Below are 25,095 nucleotides of genomic sequence, written 5' to 3' on the forward strand. Positions count from 1 at the left end.
TGTAGTTAAAAAAAAGGACCGCAGCACTGGCTTCCCCATGACTCGTGCGATTTTAAAGAGAGTGTACGTGATGGTACATTCTCTTTAAATAATTTATATGTAGGTTGTAGGCTAGTTCTCTGTATCTGGTAGTGAATTCAGTTGTGTCACACAAGTCTGTACATTATGAATGGCTCTATGTTACACCTCTTGATAGACTGCAGACTAGCAGCTCACAAAACTAAGCTCCACCTATATGATAGATCCAATCTAATCGTCATGTATACAACTACAGAACTACATTCACTGCAATAGGGCATGGATGGAGGAAACGGATCAATGAAAATGTGTTGGTTCATAGAATCTCAGTATTGGATTTGTAAGGATTAATTTCAGAAGAAGCAGGATGTCTGTGTCTATTGTGCTGTATGGAGAGGGAAAGGGTCAGGGGGGGGGGGTGTGAGGGAGCATAGAGAGGAGAAAACTAGGGCTATACAAAACACTACATCCTGCAAGAATCTCTCACCAAGCTCCCAGATAAGTACTGATCTTTATTACCTGAATGCTCAGCTCTGCCAAACGTTCCATGTGGAGAAAGGACATCGGGCAGGAGATATAACTGACTGCCGGATGATCGTTCAGCCTCAGTTATTGAAGGTGTATGGGGGCTTTAATTCCTAACATTTATAGGATAACGTTTTTGGCTGGTAAGACTATTCCTGTATAAGTGAATGGTGGGCTCTCAGAATCCCTTCCTCTAGTGGGCCTCTCTTTTTTTTAAACTGTATACCCATCTTGTAGATAAATGTACTCAACTAAACACTGGGGATTATGCTTACGCAGAAATTTTAGTAGATTCAACATATTTCCATAAGGATCATAGTTAAAGCTGGATTAAGCTCTTAAGTCAAATGTTCATTACGCTGTTGGAAGTTAACTGCTGTTCTTTTTTGCTTTAAGTGACACTTAATATACACATTTTACATTTATAACAATCTAAAGAATATTTGCATATGGATAGTGAGTACCCACATTCATACACATAAATTCTGTCAGTAGTCATCTCCACCTTTACGTCTTGTACAGTGCAAATATATTTATTGGTAGTCTGCCAAACCTGGATGGTAGCTGTCAGGAGTAGAGTAGCACATGACTACACAAGGCTTGCTTGTAGTCTGTAACCATGGAGACCCATGAATAAAAAGTACACTACCATTTTGTGTATACAGCTCTAAGTATATATAGGGCCAGGACTGATAGTCTGAAGGTGCTTCTACAAAAACCAGGTAAGTATTTGAATTTGGGACTGCAATAATAATTTATATTTCCCTAAGAATCCTGAATATGAAAGTGTATACAAATGCAATATAAACAAGTGTGCAATTCATAAAATGGGCTGGGCAATATATAACTCAGCAAAAAACTATATTTCGCAAGTCAACTGAAAAAATAAAAACCTAATATATGTGCAATCAGAAACAGGAAGACGGCACCCCGGTAATGTGAATAGGTGATAATTTATTCAGCCATACACATACAGCGACGTTTCAACTCAAGCATGAGTCTTTTTCAAGGCTTGAGTAGAAACGTCGCTGTACGTGTATGGCTGAATAAACTATCACTTATTCTCATTACCGGAGTGCCGTCTTCCTGTTCCTGATTGTTATCCTGTGGAGTTAGGGGTCGAGTAACTATGGACATGCACCAATTAGCTAAAAGCTATTTTGACTTGAAGTCTACACAGTGCCGTTCAGCCTTGCATCCTTTTAATATAAAAAACTGAAGTGCATTATATGAAAGTGGGACTTAGCAGAGTTTAGCAGAGTTAGAAGTGGGGAAAAAACTCACTATGGGTGTGAACATGATCTTAACATGGACGTCATTAACACACGCAAATGCGTAAGTTACGAAAAAGAACAAAAAAACGCTGAGTGTGAACTGTGCATTATTGAATGAATAGTTTGTATGCTCAGATGATGGTCGTGAAGACACGATAGTACTACTGACATTGGTTTTCTTTTCTTTTTGTTTATGTATTTTTGATAAAAATTTTTTTAAATCAATTAAATAAAACATTGACTTTAAACAGATTCCTCATTTCAGTAAAAAAAAAAAATATATATATATATATATATATATATATATATATATATATATATATATATATAGAAATGCAAAGCAAGGACAACATCTCTTCAATGTAGAAAAATCTTAACTTTATTGTGCCAAATGCATATAATAAAAAACAACGTTTCGCCTCTATAACATCCTGAGTAGAGATGAGCGAACCGGGTTCAGGTTCGAGTCCATCCGAACCCGAACGTTCGGCATTTGATTTAGCGGGGGCTGCTGAACTTGGATAAAGCTCTAAGGTTGTCTGGAAAACATGGATACAGCCAATGACTATATCCATGTTTTCCACATAGCCTTAGGGCTTTATACAAGTTCAGCAACCACCGCTAATCAAATGCCGAAAGTTTGGGTTCGGATCGAATCGAGTATGCTCCAGGTTCGCTCATCTCTAATCCTGAGCCTTTCTCAAGTATTTGAGAAAGGGTCAGGAATCAGGATGTTATAGAGTGAAACATTGTGTTTTAATATATGCATTTGCCACAATAAAGTAAGTAAGATTTTTCTACGTTGAAGAGATGTATATATATTTTATCTCATTCTCCTCAAGACAACTTGACAATCCCAAAGAATTGTAGGTAATTATAACCCATGTAGTATAAATACATAGAAATGACATAATTATTTCTGAGCCTATAATTTAGAACGTTTATAGTTAGTTAATGTTTGGATGCATTGAGTTCAAAGTAATTACTAAAAGTATTAATTTGTATTTAGGCCCCCAAAGTGCAATAGTTTCGTCCGCTTAAGGAAACAGCTTTATATCTGTAACAGAAATACTTTCATTTACCCTTTTAAAAGGGGTTGTCCAGGATTTTTGGAAAACCAGATGCCGAATCACAAGCAGCATGGCTGGCAAGTATAGACTGTACACAGGGAAATGTGCTGGTGATAAACACGCAATCAGCTGAAAATTTTTTCAGCTGATTGCTTTCACTTTTACATGGGTGGATTATCGGCTAGAGGAGTGTTTCTAGCGACTCTCCTGGCTGATAATCTGCTGATGTAAAAGGACCATAACACTTTACTCACCCATGTATCCCCTGCTGCTTTATCAACATTGCCTCTGTGGTGTTCCCAATCATGTCCTCCTTGCAGACATGGCTGTATTCATGTTTTGCAGGGCTCCCTAGGGCTGCATCCAAGTTCATCAGCCAACGTTATTTAAATGCCGAGCGATCCGACTCGAGCATGCTCAAGCCGCACTCATCTCTAGTTCCTCTATTAAAGGAGAAAGCTCTAAGAGGGTGTTTGCAGAAGGGTTTTCTAAAGCCATTAAGCTGTAGACTGGATACATTGCATCTTTTGTCCACTTCTCTTCCTAAATGATTTAATCTCTACAGAAAATAGTGCTTTTACAGTAGATATGGCTTTTCATCTGGTCTTTGTTTATGGTAGTTACATGGATGATGGATGTTGTGTCCATTATGGAAACTTCATGAATGCCAGATGTCTTTAACAAAGAACCTATAATGTGCCTGTACACAGACATCTGTGGCTTGACACATTATTGTAGAAGTGTTAAATGCTTTATGTTTTACTTATGGGACTTTGTCACGTTATTCCTCTCAACACCTTAAATGAGGATTATGTCATGTCCACATCGTTCCTGGAGCTTCACTATGTCAATGAGCTTATTATTTAATTTTCAGAACAGGTCACTTTTATCTCCTTGTAATAAAGGTAATCCATCTGGTGACTCTTCATTCTGCCTTAATTTCCTTTAATGTAATAGTAAGGCATGTTATAATCTCAATCTCAGAAAAAAAAAGTCTATAAATTAGAATTAATACCATTATACCATGGTTTATGGGCCAGATCTGCCAGAATGTGACATTCTATTTCAAGGGGATCCTAAAACCACATGGGCACGGTCTATGAACTAAATAAAGCAATCTCTTTATAAGGTGCATTTATTACCTATGTTGTAAGGAATAAATGTACAATCATAGTTCCTCAGCAGACATACATTAATCCCCATTCCTGTGGACAGGTGATAAACGTATGTGCTCTGAAGACGCGGCCACGTCATCAGCTGCGATTGGCTAAGCACAGTTATGCTCAGCCAATCGCGGCTGATCTTCGGATGACGCTGCAGAGGGCGGCCGGCACTCGGGAAGATCCGCCGGCCGCCCGAAGAAGACGTCACTGCTGAGGATCGGAGACCGTGGTCGGCACGTGACATGTGAGTATAGCGCACCACACTTCCGGGTACACGGGTGGGGGTGGTGGGACACGGGGAAGGGGGCCATTCACAGACATAACATACATTACAAAGTTGTATAACTTTGTAATGTGTGTTATTCTGTGAATATTTTTTTAGCGCCGGACAACCCCTTTAATGCTAGTTATGCACTGGGGATTATACATACGGTAAATACCAGCTTCCTTTTACATCTATGTATCAATACAGTGAGGCCAGACTGAAGGGCGGAGTGATAAGTAACTGGTGGGGGGGGGGAGGGGACAAGTCAGTGGGGTTAGGTTGGAATTGATTCGGAAAAGATAAGAGGGACTGTCATTTGTTGCATCATTTGAAGGGGGGATATTCAAGATGGGGACTGGGGGGGGGGGATCTGGGGCAATTTTATCTCCTGAAGCCTAGTGAGAAAAGCCTTCTTGGTTTTCAGGGGTCTGTGTTTTTTTTTTTTTTTGAGTTAGGGACGATTGAGGTTGATCACAATGGTTATTGGTTCAGATGAGCTCATGTCTAGTTGTTGTTGTATCTATCAGCATGTTGTGTAGGAGGGAGTCCTTGAAGTTGAGTAAAATAATTCTTTGGAGGACTAGGTGCAGGGAGGGAGCCAAGGGAGTCTGTAGACTACCTGCATAGGAGGTTATGGGCTGGTGGATGTGGAAAACCCGCATGGGAGCTGTGGCTTAGGGCCCCATTGGAACGGTAATCAGGAAACAGCCAGGTGTTAGTTCAGATGCCTACGAGCCAGTGGAATTAAGCTGTAGGCTAAACTTGTGTGGGAAAGAATATTATATGGAACTACCAGTTTTGTGAGCTTTGAGGACCAACTCTGCTCAGGGAATTCAGGAACTAATGGATTGTTTAAAAGTTGTAATAAATGTTACAGGGATTTATTGGTGGTAGTGTTGGTGGGACCTTGTTTGGAGACGAGGGCCACAATATTTACATGTTTTAATAAATAAAATGGCTGCTGTGGCCAATTTCATCCATCCTGGTTGTTTTTTGTTCATTTGGTGGGGCTGGGTAATGGCGGTAGAGGGACGCTTGGACTCCAAATATATTTTCTTTTTCTTTTTCTATCTATGCTGTCTCAGTACAGTGCTATACAGAGGAATAGGGATCTAGCTATTGTGGGGGACTCGCTTAGGTATAGTTAGGTATCTGTTGCAGACAGAGGAAAACAGGCAGTTCACAGTTCAAATCTTAGTGTTTATTCACACTGCAAAAACAAAAACCCAGCATTACCTTCATGCTGCCATAGCACATAAGTGTACAGTCCCGGCTTGGCCTTTTTACACTAAAACGGAAGTCGCACACAAAGTTCGAGGTGTTTGCTCACATCTTACAGCAGCGGCTGCATTGTTCATAGTCCATGTGCAGTCTGAACACGGTCCAACCTCCTAGACAGGTCCCATATGTGTACTCCACACTCTTAGACCAGAGCACACACAGCATCTCCACCTACCCGCACTCTCAACTCAGCTTTGTAACCTTTTGTAAGTGACTTTTGAGTGTTTTTTTTTTTTTCTTTTTTTGAAAAATGGCTTCCCAGACTTTCCCAGAAGTAAAATAATTTAAGTTTTTTGCTTTCTGGATCCAGTGCTACAAAACATGGCCACTTTCTTCCAGAGACTGCACCACTGGTGCCTCCAGTTTGGGTGGGGATTTGTAATGTTGAGTTCACACAGAGAGATTTATCTGACAGAATCTTGAAGCCAAAGCCAGGAATAGATTTTAAAAGAGGAGACATCTCAGTCTTTCCGTTATGACCTGTCTCCTTTTTATAGTCTGTTCCTGGCTTTGACTACATAAAGGCCCTATTACACGGAACGATTATTGGCCGTTACAGCCTATAATCATACAGTGTAATAGAACACAACAATCAGCTGAAAGACAACCGACTCATATAGCAGCGATCTGCTGCCGCCGATCCGCGGGCTAGGAGCGGCTGCAGCAGACCTCTGCTATATGGTATGGGTTGCCCGGATGATCTAGCGATCACCCGGGCAGCTCCCCGCGGCCCCCTCTGCACTTACCCGCTCGCTGCCGCCCTGTGTAATAGCGGCAGTAGCGAGCGGGAAACGAGGAGCAAATGATCGCGGACAGCACTCCATTTGCTCATCACAGTGGCCCCGTGTAATAGGGGCTTAATTGTGTCAGATAAATCTCTCTCTGGAAACACACCACCATAACTACGTTCCATTGAAGTGAATTGAGCTTAATTGCAAACCACACCTGAACTAAAAGACAAGAGCGGTGCTGTGTCTGGAATAAAGTGGCCATGTTTTGTACCACTGGATAACCCCTTTAACAAAGTATGTACGGATTGTTTTGGACACCAAGACATATGCAAAAGCTTTCTAAGACCAGGGGCCCAGTTTTATGTCCCTACATCCGAATAGCTTATAATGGATCTCGGCTATATGTTTTTCATGCGTGTAAATTTATAGATACTTTTCCTAGCCTTATACAGTACATGTTTCAGCAATGGGAAACAACCTGAAATTTTCTGTTTTGTACAATAGAAAGGTGTTTTTAGTGTTGGATAATGTTTGACTTTGAATAGTCTTGGTTGTTGGTTTTCAGCCATTTATATTAGTTGAATATTGGCTGCAGCCATTTAGGGAGGACCAGCTGAAAAGTACTTAATAGTGTCCTCCCAGCTTTCTCCTGATGGCAAATTTTGGGGAAAGAGGAATGTTAAAATTCAATTACCTGATCCTTTTTTTTTTTTTTTTTTTGAGCATATACACACTCTGCTGAGTGTACACGTGCACGGGAGGCTTAGGAATGGAAGCTGTTGGTCAAAGCAGCATGTGGTGGAAAGCAAACTTATAACTTTTAGATATGGAAGACATTGCTGTATGTTAGAGCTGTGCGACTGACTTAACGATATCTATGTGTTAGGGCCCTATTACACGGGCCGATTATTGCGCAGAAAATTGTTTGAATTTAAACAGTCATCCTATGTAATAGTAGGCAACAATCGAAAAATCGTTTGTGTGTCGTTAATCGTTTAGTTAGATCTGACCCTAAAATCATTGCTAATTGTTCGCTGTAATTCCGCAACCATTCACTAATCGTTCAGTGTAATTACAAATCGTGCCGCCTTTCGCTGGGATCGGATGGAGTAAACTATCGTAGTAACATTCGTAACATAGTAACGGCTATCGTTCTGTGTAATATGGTGAACGATTTCAGGTTAATGTTTGCAATTGTTAATTGTTAAATATCGCTTCATCGCTTCACATGGAGTAAAACTGGAATCCCCACCAGCCTCCGTGACAAACAGCTTGTCTATGGGAGGTCTTGCACGCCTCCTCTCTCTGCTCAAAGAATTGACTTGTCAATTCTTTGAGTCGAGAGGCGCAGAGAGCAGAGGCGCTTGAGCTCTCCCATAGACAGGCTAATGTCCACCTGTGTATTATATACAAAGTCCCTCTTCTTTCTTATATTTCTCTAATTGATTCGGTCTTCTTGGGTTCCTCATCCTGGTCTCATAAAATCCCATTCTATTGTTTAATCTTATGTTGAAAACAACTTCTATATTCTCAGATTTCTTGGATGTGTGCTTATATGTAGGCAGAGGTGTGTACACAGTGGCTCTATGAAGGTCATCTGAGGTGTTGTATTTTGCAAGTATAAGCACTTGTGTGCCACCGCACATGGTGGTATTCGTCCCCATTCTAGGGTGATATGAATACATTCTCTCACTTTCCTCCATAATTTGTTCCTACTAGAGTTTGAGTGGATTATGAAAAATCAGTCTGTCTTCCATATCTTATGTGGAAACTGTTATTGGTAGTTTTTTTTAAATTTTATTTAGCTTCATTCATTAACTCGCTATGAAATGCTCATACGTCAGTTGCCGGGTGTTTAATCTTATTTTTAAGATAGAGAAAAAATGTGTTTCAGATTCCACATGCAGCTTGTTTCAGATTAAAGGTTGCAAACAAAAATGTTCTAGATATGACCTTGGAATGAAAATATGTTGTTAAAACCCAATGTATGAAAAAAGGTTCATCTGTTGGTTTTAATCTAGAGTTCTCCAGACTCCATGTTAACATTGGAAGCCAATACCTAGGATTGGCCAATGATTGATTTGTGGGGCTCAGACTTCAATTCTGGGACATCAGCTGAGCAGCACAAGGAGCCATGCTGCACCAGAGTGTACTGTGATCTGTGTTATTGACATGCACAGTGCCCAGTAGTGGCTGTACCTGGTACTGCAGCTTTCATCTACTCATTGTACAGATTGGCAAGGGTCCTGGTAGATAGATGGCACTAGGTAAAACTTTATATTTAGATTGTTGCAAGTGTATAGAAAACAATAAAGAAGCTATGCTTACCTCTCGGCACTTACCTGGTGTCCTCTGCTGAATGATCCCACCTTTACTTCTGACTCTTCTCAGTGGTGACAGCTTGCTCAGCCAATCGCTGACCGTGGTGATGTCCTGCCTGTCAGTGATAGGCTGAGGGGGCTTTTATCGCTTAGAGGAAGCTGTCCCTGAAGTAGAGGCGGGATCGTCTTGGGGGATACTGGAGACCCGTCTGACACAGTAGGGGAGCGCGGAGAGGTAAGAATAGCTTCTTTATTGTTTTCTATATACTTGCAACAATATGTTGGTGCACTGTGGTGTTATTGCGTGACTTCAAGCTTTATTAATATGCGACTGGGGGAGGGCTTGGGGGAACTGTGGGTAATCTATTAGCACCAATTTGCCTGCCTGCTGGCTCCTGGTCACTGCAGAGCATCAAGGCATTATGCCGGAGCAGTGGGTGGGCGGATCAGTGTACAGCGCTCTGGTGGCACCCTCATTTACATATTTACAACAGTATGGCATCCCTGTGCCTGTCATTCTTGCTTTCAGTAGGTTATAAATAGGAAAGAGTTGACAACTGTTTGTGTACGGGGTACGTGGTGGTACGGGGGGGGGGGGTCGTATGCGGAGGCCGGGTGTGGGGTTGTTGGGGCCTGCAGTTGCCGGCACGGATTCCTGGGCGGCTATGGGGGGCCTTCACTGTCGGCGTAGATTGCAGGGGAAGAAGGGAGATGGCGCCCCGTGCTAGTCGCTGCGCTAGCAGCTATCTCTTTCCTTTCCCCAGCAGCGTCTCCTGTCCCCAGCACTGAACTCTGCTGAGCTGCTACTGGGAGAAGGAAAGAGAGAGCAGAGGCGGTGATATGTGCCGGGAAGTTGCTGTGTGATAGCAGTGTCCCGGCCATTACCAGAGCGCTGAGCAACACTCCAGGTGACGTCGGACAGGGAACATGGCAGTACGTGGGGATGCCAGGGAGCGTGGACGGCAAGATGTGGGGTGGGGCCGCGACTGCTTCTGTCATTTTAGCTAAGTTAAACTTAACTAAAATGACAGCGGTGAAGATCTTGCCGCCCCCTGCAGGGGCGCAAAATCTGCTGCCTGAGGCGAAATACTCATTCCGCCTCATGGCAGAAGCGGCCCTGCCTGTTAGCAAACTTCACTTCCTTTATGCCTAAGACTCATGTATTGTACTTGATTCCATGACAAATAAGGTTTTGTGCACTTTACTGATCCATAGTTATACAGTACCCATAGAAATTTGGAACTGTGGAATCTGTTTTCGTTCACATGGCAGATATGATGGACCAGCCAATGACAGCTAAGCAGGGGAATTCTGGCCTCTGGTGACCCAGTAACCTGAAACGAAGCAGCGACTGGTGCTGTCTGATGGAGCCCACTATTCCACCCACCCAAACGCTGTGCTTGGGCTCAACGAAAGTGGGAAAATTTCTGCTAAACTTTTAAGCTTTTTGTCTTACAAAATGTAAAGCAAGTTTACCAAATGCTGCCAACATAAAGTAGACCTATTGATAATGTTATTTATTATGTAATTTAGGTGGCATAACCATTTTCTTGCCAAGCAGAATACTGCAAGTAAGAAGAATGCAATTTTTCACACAATTTTGTTCCCCCCCATAAAGATTTGCACATAGTACTAATGCCAGATCTGTAAGCCCCCATTGTAGTTTTTCATCAGTCGTGCACCAGCTTTTGGTGTTTATCAATGTTGATGTATTTTATAATGTTTTGATCAATAAAATGTATTTGTAAATGTGTATAATTTGTTAGTGGTGTGGAATTTTTCTAATTGGTGGTATAGTTGTAACGCCATAACCCTTTTTTTCTAGTTACTGTACCCATAATACGTGCTTTCCCTTTACAGTGTATGAATGCTATTTCCCTGTTAGGAGGTCCTCTGCATTCTATATACTGGTTTATACATATACAGTATTTCGGAGTACCCCCTTAACCTTAGTTCGGGTTATCTGAACTTTGGGAGGTTGTAGCCATATTATGGACAATAAAAATGGGTGAAATGTAACTACATTACAGCTGACTGAATAAGGCCTCACAATTTACTGTTAGGGTGGGTTCACATGTAACAGAATTGCAGTGGATTTCACTGCGAAATCTGCGATTCCTGCACTGCCAGTATGAAAAGGATTACATACTCGCTGCAGAATTTTCATCCCGCTGCGGGTATGAAAACGCTGTCCCCCTTAACCCACGGGAATGTTGAAACTATTGCTTGCTTCTGGGGATCCCGGTATCCTGATGTCCCACTCAGCCAATCACTGGCTTTGGCGGGACGGTGGACTGATTGGCTAGGCAGGATGTCAGGATGCCGGGAGCCCCAGAAGCAGACTGAGTGTGGACTTGTAATATGTATGCACTGGGCCATGGGGGGAGGGGGGGTCAAGGGGCTGGCATTTACATACCCACAGCGGGATGAAAATTCTGCAGCTAGTATGTAATCCTATTTAAACTGGCATGAAATCTGCTGCAATTCTGTTTTGATTTCTGAGAAACTTATGCCTCAAGTGGTAAAAGTAGAATTATACTTCTAGGGTATATTAACACTTTGGGGTCATATTGTGGACTCTTGCCATTATTTTTTTAATCACACATCTGACTATATATTACCATACCGTATCATACTGTAGTTGTATTTGCAGTTTTTTGTTTTGTTGACCTTTTTATATGTGAATACTTTAGAGTACAGACCTCCTACACGGGGATAGCCTACTGACCTCTACCTGCCATATAGACGTGCTACTTTACAAATATGTCATCATTGCTGGACACATGCAACTTCTCTTGGAAAGTCACTCAACAGAGGGCCCTGTTCTTTCCACAAGCCATTTAGTGGATGTTACAGACACCTTCTAAATATGTTTGATCAAGTGGCTTCTTAATCTCAAGGGATTTGGACCGTCTGAGAAGTGAGCATTTTATAATTGCTAACAGGTTATCTCCATGTTTTGGCATCTGATTTTCATTTGTTGGAGGAGATAATTGAAAACTAATTATGAGACTGAGGAGTCTCATGTAACTGAACCAAAAAGGGACAAAAGTTGGTTTAGATTCAAAGTTCTAAGTTCCATTCCAAGTTCCATCTCTAAAAAGTATTAGGTGATTGCAGCATATATTCTGGGAATCTGTTATAGACACAGGATAAAGATACCATAGACACAGCTACCTTGGAGCCTGTGGCGGGTGGCCAAATAAGTGGGGCAAGGTTATGCTGGTCCTCAACATAATCAAGAATACGGACCAAAAAACAGTTGTTATATCAACGTTCTCTACATCACAGAATGGGATGTCAGATGTAGGGCAGATGAGCAAGCATCAGAGATTCCCTTAAATTTGGGAGATATGTGGTTTCCTTCCATAAAACTTATTGTACGGGCCATGTTCTTTTTGCAATTTTCTAGCTAAGTCTTAGTCATAACATAAAGAATTGTTACTTTTATAGTGGGGCTGGCTTCACACTACGTAAAACATCGGCCGTTCTGAAACCTGGGCGGTGTAAGTCAAGATCATCCTGGCCGACACTGATGGTCTTCATTTGTGCTGAATTGGGATGCGGGCGCATCTGTGTGTGCCTGCATCCCAATTCACCATAGCACACAATGTGAAGTGCGGCCGGAGCCGCACTCTCCATTGTGTGACCTGTCAGGCTTGTCCAGCCGCTATTCAATGAATATCGGCCAAACAAAAATGACATGTCGGTTTTTTGTGCGGCCTCTAAGGATCCCGACCGGATCTATGTGTATACACTCCGACTGTGATTCCCTCAGACTGCAGTGCAACATAACTTTTGTATTAATCACATCCATTGTTGCAAATCGGTAACAACGATTGTGATTAATACAAAGGTTACGTTGTGTGAACATTGCCTTGATGTGGAAAAATTCACCCCCCTTAAAGATTGTTGGAAAAGCAGTCTAGGGCAGTGCTTCTCAAATCCAGGCCTCAGGCCTAACCAACAGGTGTTTTGGGGATATCCCATACAAAGATCACCTGTGAGAATACCTAATGCACTGAATATAATTATATCACTTGTGAAATACTAAGGAAATCCTCAAAACATGACCTGTTGGTGAGGCCTGAGGACTAGATTTTAGAAGCACTGCTCTAGGGCATACTCGAGTCCGATAGTTTGTCATGAATATTGGTGGCTGTTTTCCAGGACTCCCCAGAGCTGCATCCAACTTCTTTAGCCCCTAGTATTTAAATGCTGAAAGATCGGACAGCAGTCAACAATTCTAGGCCATAACATACAGTATCAAATGACATCCTTTGCATGTAGGAAAGGAAGTAGAGGCTCCCCAGAAGTGACACAAACTTTTTAAGCATTTACCCTAAAATTCAATGAACTACTAAATAAGGTTTCCTGAGATCAACTCAAATGGCAGGGACCTTTATTTTCTATTATAGCATTATTTACTGTTCGTGTATGCGTTTCTTAGCAGTTTACATCAAACAGACGAAACTAGTTGGCTACATAAGAGAAAGACACTTGATCTTTTGCAATGTGCAAGACTAATTTATTACCAAGCTGTCTAGTTGCCTGTCTATGTATAATTTTTACTGCAAAAAGAGCAGTATAAATAGATGATGTGTGTTCAGTGCTGATGTTCCCTAGCAGTAGTGTATGGATTCAAGAAGAGTCCTTAAAGAAACTCTGTATCCACAATCTGACCCCCTCCCCCATACCACTTGTACCTTAGGATAGCTGCTTTTAACCCAAGATCTGTCCTGGGGTCCGTTCGGCAGGTGATGCAGTTATTGTCCTAAAAAACAACTTTTAAACTTGCAGCCCTGTGCCAAACGGGAGTATCTGTGCCCTAACTTTGCACCACCCCTCCGTCCCTCCTCCCCACCCCCTTCATCAAAAGGAATGCCACAGTAACATTTACGCCTGCTTGAACATTGCACAGCTGCTTAACGATCCAGCCCATGTGCTGTGCTCACACAGCTGAGGAATAGGAGGCAATCTGCCTGGAGCATTCCTAATGATAAGGAGGGTGGGGAGGAGGGATAGAGGTTGGCCCGCCTAATGCATACAAAATCTAGGCCACAGAAAAAAGAAAAAGAGCATGGAGAAGACTACGATGATTGTAGGTACTAGATAAACAATTTATAAACAATTAATAAAATCACAAGCAATAAATATATAATACAAACTTTCTAAAAAAGAAGAACATAAATGTCCCAAGGTGAAAAACTGCGATCATAGGCTGGTATTGTGAATGCCGATCTTACTCACAGTTCATTATGCTATCCGGCCGGATAAACAGCTAATGTTCACAGAGTCTAGTCCATGAGAATGGAGCAACCAGATGGTGTAATCCTCAGCGTGTGATCTTCCGGACGCCGTGCCGTGGCCACAGCACGTGATATCCGCACGTGATATGATTGGTTGTCTTGGACGTAGAAAGACTCCCAGCAGAGTCGTACTAGGATCGCAGTTAGAGTAGATTAGATGGATGTATGATGGGGATAATTGTCCACCGAATTGTGCTGTGCTAGGCGCGTTTCGGAAACTCTCTTTCCATCCTCAGTAGCGAAATGGTTAATTCATTATTACAGGAGACAATTTATAGTAACAAAAAAGAAAAGAAAAGGAAAAATGTAAAAAAGTAGATGGATGGTTTTGGCCTGGGTCTTTTGGTATGTTCTAAAGCCCGGATCCTGTCTGTTCAACTGGAACTCACATCTCTCCTGGTCTACACACTGCAGGAACCTGCTGCACTCCGCTCTGATTAGAAGCAGGTGTGAGAAGATGGGAGGAGGCAAAAGACTAAACTTTAGTCTTTAGTCTTTAGAACATACCAAAAGACCCAGGCCAAAACCATCCATCTACTTTTTTACATTTTTCCTTTTCTTTTCTTTTTTGTTACTATAAATTGTCTCCTGTAATAATGAATTAACCATTTCGCTACTGAGGATGGAAAGAGAGTTTCCGAAACGCGTCTAGCACAGCACAATTCGGTGGACAACTATCCCCATCATACATCCATCTAATCTACTCTAACTGCGATCCTAGTACGACTCTGCTGGGAGTCTTTCTACGTCCAAGACAACCAATCATATCACGTGCGGATATCACGTGCTGTGGCCACGGCACGGCGTCCGGAAGATCACACGCTGAGGATTACACCATCTGGTTGCTCCATTCTCATGGACTAGACTCTGTGAACATTAGCTGTTTATCCGGCCGGATAGCATAATGAACTGTGAGTAAGATCGGCATTCACAATACCAGCCTATGATCGCAGTTTTTCACCTTGGGACATTTATGTTCTTCTTTTTTAGAAAGTTTGTATTATATATTTATTGCTTGTGATTTTATTAATTGTTTATAAATTGTTTATCTAGTACCTACAATCATCGTAGTCTTCTCCATGCTCTTTTTCTTTTTTCTATTTCCCTAAGTGTAAACAGGTGTACACTCTGGAGTACAGACTCTGATAGTAGGCAGTTACAAGTTGGTGGGACGTTTTCTTTTCTTTTGTCGTTCTGTTTTAAAATCTAGGCCACGCCTTTTGGGCACGGGGCTGCCAGTTTAAAAGTTGTTTTTTAGGACAATGACTGCATCACCTGCCGAACGGACCGCAGGACAGATCTTGGATTAAAAGCAGCTATCCGAAGGTACAAGCGTTTTTTTTTTGGGGGGGGGGGGGGGGGGTAAGATTGTGGGTACAGAGTCGTTTTAAAGAAAACTTGCTCAATGGTGTATATCAGTCTTGTGTAAAGCCAATGTCTCCTCCCAGTTATCTAAATGAGCACTTGAAACTATCTAACAATCCAAGTTTAAATGAGCAGTATAACAAAAAAAACAAAACTCTTTTTTTGATATGTCAGAGACACATCAAGTCCAGGCTTAGCGTGTTCTCTCCTGGCTCCCTGAGATTGTTGCATAATGTAAGTCAATGGGGCCGACTCTCTTACACATATACAAAGCAAGCCACGTGAACACTCAGAACCTGGCCAGTTAAAAACTTTTGACATGCCTCTGTGGAATGTCTTTTTTTTTGTGTGACAGGTTCACTTTAATGCATTGTCCAGATTGTTTTTCTTGTGAATATAGTAACTGACCCTTCCAGGCAGAGGTTAACAGGCGTTTAGTCCTCATAGTGAATGGCATGGTAATCTGTAATGATAAATGTTCTATCACTGTATTTAGCATACACATTTTGTAAAGAGGAGGAAAAAAAATACTTTAGAACTGGAGAGGAATTTTTATTGCAGGTTGGGGCTATGCTGAGCCATGGTGGCCAGAGCTTAAAAAAAAGAGTGTGTGACATTTGACATGTAAGTGTAGCCTAAATTAAAAACTGTTCTTCCAAACCAAGGAGCCCTAACTGTGGCAATTTTGAGGAAAATGAACTATTTAATATACCTGATCCTTCCCCTTTCGATTGCTTTACTGTCTATTTAAATACAACTCATTTGCCTAATGGACTGATGGTCAGTCATAGAAACCGTGGAGACAATAGCTGAGGATATGAATATTGAACAATGTAACCATTCAGAGTGTGGGGGTCAGCTCTAGTTGTTTCCATTTTTATTTCCTACCCTTAAAAGGGTAGTGCCGCGGTAAAGAATTGTTGACAGAATAACACACATTACAAAGTTATACAACTTTGTAATGTATGTTATGTCTGTGAATGGCCCCCTTCCTGTGTCCCACCACCCCCACCCGTGTACACGGAAGTGTGTTGCGCTATACATACCTGTCACGTGCCGACTCGTCTTCGATCTTCAGTCTGCGATGTCTTCGGACGGCCGGGCCGAATCCCTCCGAGCTTCCTGAGTGCCGGCCGCAGTAAGTGACTGAAGCAGGACTCCGCTAGATCGTTACCGATGTCCTTGCAGCCCTTGTTTAAACACAATACTTCACCTAAACATGTTGCAGGTCTTCTCCTGTGCTCCTTCTTCCTCCCAGTCCCGTGTGCAGCAGCAGCAGCTTCGGTGCGGCCTGTCTGAGCTGACAGACCACTGAGCCAATCACTGGCTGCGGCGGTCCTGGCCAGTGATTGGCTGAGCGGTCTGTCAGCTCAGACAGGCCGCACCGAAACTGCTGCTGCGTGCAGGACCAGGAGGAAGAAGGAGCACAGGAGAAGACCTGCAACATGTTTAGGTAAAGTATGGTACTTGTTAAATTGTCGGTCGCCTGCTGCGCACAATGATTTTAAGCTTAAACCTAAATAAACGATCAGGCGATGACCCGATAATCTTTTTACTACTGGAGCTGTGTCTGGTATTGTACATATTTGATAAGGGGTAGCAGTAAGTTGGGTGTTCTACATGGTGACTCTTGTCGTGTGACAGCAATTCTCATCTGTGTCCAAAATATTTTCTTTCATGCCACTTTATTACAGTTGCAACTTGCCCACCACTCGTATTGAGGTCAGTGGTAACAAAATCACTTGCAATTTGTTACCTGCGACCAAAAAAACATTGGATTTTTGGCAACTGTCAAGTTGTAGTTGCAGTGCAACATTATTCACGGAAATATCGCATTTAGCCATAGTCCTATACTTGGCTTCCCACCTTAATTGATAATAAGTACAAGATTGAATGGAATAAGGTCAACTCCCCGCTATTGCACTTGCTGGGAAAGTGTCCATGGGAAGTTGTTCTTAACAACAGTTTGGATGTATAGACTATGAAACATTTAATATTCTGCAAGAGTCTATAGTCATCAGCACTGTAAAATATCACATTTTACAACCACACCCACATTTCTTTCCTTGTAAAGATTATTTTCAATTGCTGTTGTATAATACTGATGGTGTGTGCAATAATCTCCCAACACAATAGAAATTGTGGTTTTAGAACAGAAGTCCTGACCACATTTCAGTCCCACCTACACGAGCTCCTTACCACTGGGAACCATTAAAACAGCTCAGCAGTTTTGGTGGCTTTGTGCAACCAACTATTGACCTTAAAGGAAAAGTCCAGCGAAAATTTTTATTAAAGTATTGTATTGCACCCCAAACGTTATACAAATCACCAATATACACTTATTACGGGAAATACTTATAAGGTGCTTTTCCCCCTGCACTTACTACTGCATCAAGGCTTAACTTCCTGGATAAAATGGTGATGTCACAACCCGACTCCCAGAGCTGTGTGGCCTGTGGCTGGTGTAGAGGATGATGGCAGAGGGATACTCGGCATTGGCTCTGTCCCCCTCCTGGTCTCTTTGCCGCAGCTCTTCCCCAGCTTGGGGACACCTACCCTGGTGTGCCCACTCCCCACCTCCCAGAGAACCGGGGGGAGTATCGGCGGGGAGACGTCCTTGCAGCTGCTGCAGGTGGGATGTGAGGAGTGGAGTCCCAGGCGGGGGAAGAAAGAGACAGCAGCGGAACCATCTGAGCAGGTCCTGTCGGGTGGGGTGAGGAGCGAGCACGCCAGGGGGAAGTGTCCCTGAGCTGGGGGAGAGCTCCGGCTGGTAGACCAGAAGGTCGACAGAGCCGACATTGAGCAGTCCCTGCCATCTTCCTCTCCAGCAGCCACGTCCCGCACAGCTCTGGGAGTCGGGTCGTGACATTACCATTTTATCAAGGAAGTGAAGCCTTAAAGCACTAGTAAGTGCAGGAAAAAAGCACTTTATAAGCATTTCCAGTAATAAGTGTATATTGGGGATTTGTATAACTTTTTTTTGAGGGGGGGGGGGCAATACAATACTTTAAGAAAGAATTTTGCCAGACTGAGTATGTAGATTTAGTAATTGGGCAAAAATAGATAATACAAAAAAATCAGTGCGTCATGCAACGCCATCGGATACCTGAAACTAGGGATGGTCCGAATCTTCCGAGGTTCAGATTCGTATGAACCCGAACGCTCTGCATCAGATTCCCGCTGTCTGCCCGCTCCATGCAGCAGGTGGATACAGCGGAAAGACCGCCTGGAAAACTAGGATACAGCCTATGGCTATGGCTGTATCCCAGTTTTCCAGGCTATCCTCCCGCTGTATCCACCCTCTCCACGGAGCCGCCAGGCAGCAGGAATCATTGCAGAGAGTTCGGGTTCGTACGAATCCAAACCGAAACAGGTTCGGACCATCCCTACCTGAAACAAATACGGATATTGCTGAGTTTTGTCATCGCATGACCCCTGTGACAATAAGGAAAACAGTAATGGTGGATTGTGAAATAGTTTGTATATATGACTGCATGTATTTTACTTTTCACAAGAAAGCGTGTCCAGTGCCAACTAAAATTATCGAAATGCCAGCAGATAAGCTGCCAAAATAAATATCCTAAAGCCACATTACAGGTTTGATTGCATCAATTATACAAGTGGTGTTCCCAGACGCTGTAGAAATTGAAGGCATATGTTTGGAGGGGTAAAAATAGAACCAGACACTCAATGGAAAATTACCTTTTTGGCTAGTTTTCAGTATTTAGTTATATGTTACGTGACATGTTGGTAAGTTTTGATTTTACGTCAGGGTTGGGAGTCTGTACAAGAACTCCAGGGCCCTAAACATGTCTCTTTAAAACTATGCAATGCTAAATTTTATAATATGTAATTTGCCCTCACGTTATGATAGATGGGGTCTTCTGATTCGGAGAGGGTCAGACTGACCCTACTGAGTACCTCAGGATCTATACCACTAATATGGGCCCCCAAACTTTTAAAAATAAACCTTATTCAGAGCTGACCTTAAAACAGATAACCTGTTAAAGTGAGTGGCCAGTGAAAAGTAGCCTTAAAAAAATAGATGGGTCCTCAGAATGATTTCCTTTGTTGGGCCCAAGAACCTTTTAGTCTGACGCTGGTCCTGGGGACCCACTGTGTTACTCCAATAAAGTGAATGGGACCAACTAGGTGAAGCGCAGATACAACCGTAAAGGGGCCACAGTGCTGAGTCAATAGTGCAGCGCGTTGAGGATCTTTGAGGGTCCCACCAATCATATAGCATTAATTATATTTTGTACACATCAAGTGACTGGCCAATATGGAAAAAGGACCATTGGACATGTACTCCAACCATTCTCCCCTGGCCAGGGTATTAGGATAAAGAGGTAAGGCAATAAAAGATTTTTTTGCCTTATGCTGGGTTTACATGGAGCGATAATTGGGCCAATCATATGATTAACGATTTCAAAGTAATTTTTTTTGTAACGATCAGCGTTTAGACGGAATGATATATCATACGGAAAAATTGTTTTGCGATCGTTTTACGATCGCTTAAGTCTATCTCGCACATAGATTAAATCTGTGAACAACTGTTTACACGGAACGATCTGCAAATTTTTTGCGAATGACCAACAACGATTTGTCCAAAGATCAAAATGAACGATTTCTCGCTCCTCGCTTGATCGTTTGCTGCGTTTACACGTATGATTATCATTCGAATTCGATCGTTATCGTGCAAATTCGCACAATAATCGTTCCGTGTCAACACAGCATTAGGCTAGGAAATCTTATCCAGGAATTACTAATATGCATTGAAGAATTGTTACAATGGGTTCTTGGAACTGATTAAAGGAAATCTGTCAGCTGAAATTTTGGTTCCAAACAGCTAGCTCACACTGTTAGTTGTCAGTTGTTAAGGAGACACATGGTACCATTCAAGTATCTGTATGTGATTCCAGACTGTAAAAATGCTTTTATTATATAGTAAGAAGAGTCAAAGAGGCTTTCCTGAACTCCTGAAGTGCCGCAAGCTGTAACACATTGTTACTCCCGCTTCTATACCTGACCCTGCTTGGGACTCAGCTTCCAGGTGTCAATCAAGTGCGGAGGGAGAAGAGAGCAGGCATCCAGATTACAGCTGTTCAGGATCTTGGAAAAGCCTCTTTAACTCTAGAAAATAACAGCTATTTATTATATCCTGGAAGCACAGGCAGACATATGAAAGTTACAAATGACTGTCTCCTTGCTGTTACAGCATCTAACAGTGTTAGCAGTTTGGAACATAAATTACAGCTAAAAGATTCCCTTTAAAATGCACCTTGAAGAAGAGGAAATTCCAGCTTTTGCCTTGATTTTAATAAAACAAATAAAGTAAAAATCACAAAAAATAAAGACAGTATGCCCTTTTTGATTTCTCTTGAGAAAAAGATTCTTTGTATATGCTAGTGTTGGCCGGATAAATGGGTATACAGGATGCAAAATGAACAGATTAAAAGTCACCTGCTGTTAAATGGTGTGCCTTTACTGAGATATATAGCACCTGGATTCCTCTTTTTAATATAAGAATCGAACAGACGATAAAACTGTAGAATACTATAGTAATTACTTTATTTACTCACATGTTTCGTTCAAAACTCGGCATACAAAGCAGAGGACCCCTTTATAGTATCCATACAGATTTACATAATTTAACTTTCAAAACATTTATTGATTTATGTGTAAAATGTACAAAGCATATGTGTTATGTGTTCTGTACAAAACATATGAAATAAAATGGTTCACAGTTAAATTGTTTAAAGGTGTAGTGCGGTGCTAAACATTTATTCACAAAATAACACACATTACAAAGTTATACAACTTTGTAATGTGTGTTATGTAAGTGAATGCCCCCCTTCCCCGTGTACCCCCACCCCCGGAAGTGTGGTGCAGTATACTCACCAGATGACTGTCGACCACCGGCCGCCATCTTGGGACAATGACATCTTAGGGAGGCCGGCCGAACCGCTCCAGCCGTCCCTCATGCCGGCCCCCCTCTGCTGCGTCATCAACTGCTCAGCCGTGATTGACTGAGCAGTTATGCTCAGCTAATCGCAGCTGATGACGCAGGAGAGGGGGGCCAGCATGGGGGACGGATGGAGTGGTTCGTCCGGCCTCCTGAAGATGACGTCAACGACACAAGATGGCGCCTGGGGGTCGACAGTAATGCGGTGAGTATAATGCAACACACTTCTGGGGGTGGGGGGGGGGACACGGGGAGGGGGGGCATTCACTTACATAACACACATTACAAAGTTGTATATCTTTGTAATGTGTGTTATTTTGTGAATAAATGTTTAGCGCTGCACTACCCCTTTAATACCCTATTTTGTGCTTAAAGAAGTGTGGCCTAAGCAACAAAATACAGTACAGGTAGCAGGGGAGGTGGGCGTAATAAAGAATTCATACTTACCTGTTCCCATGCCCTGCAATGCCTCATCACTGCTTCCAGACCCTGCCGGCCTTCTGCAGTACCCGATCCTGCCACATCAGGACCCAGCTTGGCAGGCTCTTCCCAATAGGTTTTGACTACGATGAAATCCAGGAGAAACTACAGTCCAGCAGCAGTTACATAGCTGGTGACGTGGCCCTGTGCGTTATGATTCGTTATACTGTACCCCTTACCCCCCTGCCTGCAATGTATTTTTTCTTTTGGATGGACTTCTCCTTTAATGGATGTGTACACAAAATGTATATAAAATAATAAAGCAACAAGACCCATTTAAGTAAACAACTATTTAAGTAAAACGTGTGTAGTGTGATTTTGCAAAAAGAAAGTGTACTAACATACTTACAATAGGCAGTTTAAAAATAATACAAGAAACATGACCAATCTGTTCAGAATGGGTGTGTATTTACTGTGAATGTATTACTACATAATATGTCTTAAGACTTGCATAAGAGTTAGGAGTTTCTTGGGCATGCTTGGAAGCAGAAGTCTTTTTTGGCGTGTCACGAATTCTAAAAATATATATATTTTTTGTCTTTGGTTACCTCTTGGTTCATGCATATGTACACTGGTACATATGTAATATTATATGTTGATGTGTATTTTAGTTTTGTGCACTGCTGTTCTGGTTCAGATGGCGAGACTTGCTATAATAACTCCTTTCATATACCCCAATGCTCATCTGGATGTCATAAAAGGCAGGTGGCCCCAATCTCAACAGATTATTCCTGTGAATGAACTTTGCCTGAGGAGATTGGGCAATAATTGGGTCAGCTTTGTTTATAAAGGTTGGCACCCCTCTTGTCTCCAGGCTGATTGGCATATGTACGCAGAGCACTTCCTGGCATATAATCTGAATATAATTACTTTGTTCTACAATTTTTAGCCTGGTCTCCATTGAATGTGTTCTGCACAGGTGTGCCCATAACTTTGGAGGGAATATGGTGGACTGTCTGTATCACAGCTGTATTCCCTATAAAAAAGCTGAAATACTCAGTTGAGTCCCTTTCGATGCCTCCTGCATGTCTACTGTTGCAATAACTGTGAAAGTGTTCAATCACATAATGGTGAATGCCACCTCACTCCAATATCATTCATTCCTGACAGAGCTCCAAAATTCCTTGCACCTTGAGTTTAGTTATAAAATTTCATTTACCTATATTGCCTTCAGGGGGTTGGTTGTGTGTGGTAGGATAACTGACCTGTAGCTACTTTTCAGATTTTATTTAAAGTGTATGCATTACCATACAAAAAAACTTGCGTCTTCTAGAGACATCCTAGGGAGACAAAAGATTTAACGAAAAGATCTGGGTGCTCACACTCCCACCAGACAGAGCTGCTTGGCTAAGTGCTTAACTTTCCAGCTTACTGTGCGCCATAGACTTAAATTGGAGACCATCTTCTGCAGAGGCAGTGAACAGGGGAGTGAAGTGCATAGCTGCGTGCTTCTCCCTGCTCTATTTAACAATCCTGGCGGTCTGAACACCCAGACCCTGACCAATCAAAACCTACAACATGGCTCTAGGACATGTTCTAAAGTTTGTGACACTGCCTATGGAGGATTAAATTTTGTTTTAAAGGGGAACTCAGGAAAAGAAAAACTTGTTTTCTATTAAAAGTACATTAAAAGTTAAATATATGTGTCTATACAATGTATTACCGTATCTGTACGGTTCTGCCACACTGTTAGCTGATAGAAATCCAGGAAGTGAAGAAAAATGGTCTCTGTGTAAATTCACATTGTCTACTGCTCCTTCTGCTCTCCCCCCGTAGGAGACAAATCTTTCATGCTTCTGTCTCACATTGTGCGTTTGCTGAGATCAGGCTGATGATGCAGACAGGGGGCAGGGCGTGATCTCACAGGAGGCTTGGCTGGATCCCCCAATCCCCTGAGTGATCACCCATCTCTGACCGGCTAGAAGCAGGTGTTGCACTGATTTCTCTAATTGTGCAGAAGTGTGCAGTGAAATTAGGGCTGAGTTCACACATGTTGGAGTGTCACTGCAGTACTGCAGCATATTCTCAAAAATGATGCAGTAACACAAGTAAATGATGCTAAACGGCAGAGAGGATGAGAGCCTTATTGTGGGGCTCAACTTCAAAGATAACAGATGCTTGATCATAATATGTGTGTGGAAATGAAACTGAAAAAAAAAATCTAAAAGTTCTTTACTTTATCCCAATATCAGCATTACAGATAGAGAATACAGTGTGCTGTGTGGTGTTACAGGTAGAGAATACAGCGTGCTGTGTGGTGTTACAGGTAGAGAATACAGCGTGCTGTGTGGTGTTACAGGTAAAGAATACAGCGTGCTGTGTGGTGTTATAGGTAGAGAATACAGTGTGCTGAGTGGTGTTACAGATAGAGAATACAGCGTGCTGTGTGGTGTTACAGGTAGAGAATACAGTGTGCTGTGTGGTATTATAGGTAGAGAATACAGCGTGCTGTGTGGTCTTACAGGGAGAGAATACAGTGTGCTGTGTGGTGTTACAGGTAGAGAATACAGTGTGCTATGTGGTGTTACAGGTAGAAAATACAGCGTGCTGTGTGGTGTTACAGGTAAAGAATACAGCGTGCTGTGTGGTGTTATAGGTAGAGAATACAGTGTGCTGAGTGGTGTTACAGATAGAGAATACAGCGTGCTGTGTGGTGTTACAGGTAGAGAATACAGTGTGCTGTGTGGTATTATAGGTAGAGAATACAGCGTGCTGTGTGGTCTTACAGGGAGAGAATACAGCGTGCTGTGTGGTGTTACAGGTAGAGAATACAGTGTGCTGTGTGGATAGGACCACAATAAAATCATAAATTACTGCAAATAATTCAGTAGCAGAATGAAACTGCAATGTGTGAACACAGCCTTGATGTTCTGCAACAGCTTTGGGCGGGAAATAGGCAGGGTGGAGGACTGTGATGAACAGGTGAGGGAATGCATTGCATTCTGGAACCTGTAGTACTGTGTACAACTGATAAACCAGAAAGTGCAGAAACACAAAACAGAACAAACCCCCCAAAAACAAATGGATTTTTGGTAGTTTCAAAACTGGAATAGATAGGTAAGCAATGCTTTATCCTTTTTTTAACCTCTACCTGGAGTTCCTCTTCAAACCACAATCATATTTTCTATTCTCTGACCTTCAAAATTAGTTTCTGTCAAAAATTTCTATAGACATAATAATAATTTTCATAAATCAATCGGCTACAAATTGTAGACATCATGTTCTGTTCAGAAGAGAGGAAATTCTTCCAGTGAGTTAGTATAAGCAAAAACAGACAGCACAGTTAAGTGTTACATATGCAGTGTATTAGTTCTGGAAATGATGGAAT

At 42.2% G+C, this 25,095-nt stretch overlaps 1 protein-coding gene across 5 annotated transcripts in view; it reads left to right on the forward strand.

The window, feature by feature from the left end:
- Positions 1-25,095, forward strand: part of LOC138789624 (potassium voltage-gated channel subfamily KQT member 1-like) — a 133,427-nt gene that overhangs the window by 57,008 nt on the left and 51,324 nt on the right. The window lies entirely within an intron of this gene.

The sequence above is a fragment of the Dendropsophus ebraccatus genome, chromosome 4 (assembly GCF_027789765.1).
Source record: "Dendropsophus ebraccatus isolate aDenEbr1 chromosome 4, aDenEbr1.pat, whole genome shotgun sequence".
Lineage (NCBI taxonomy): Eukaryota > Metazoa > Chordata > Amphibia > Anura > Hylidae > Dendropsophus > Dendropsophus ebraccatus.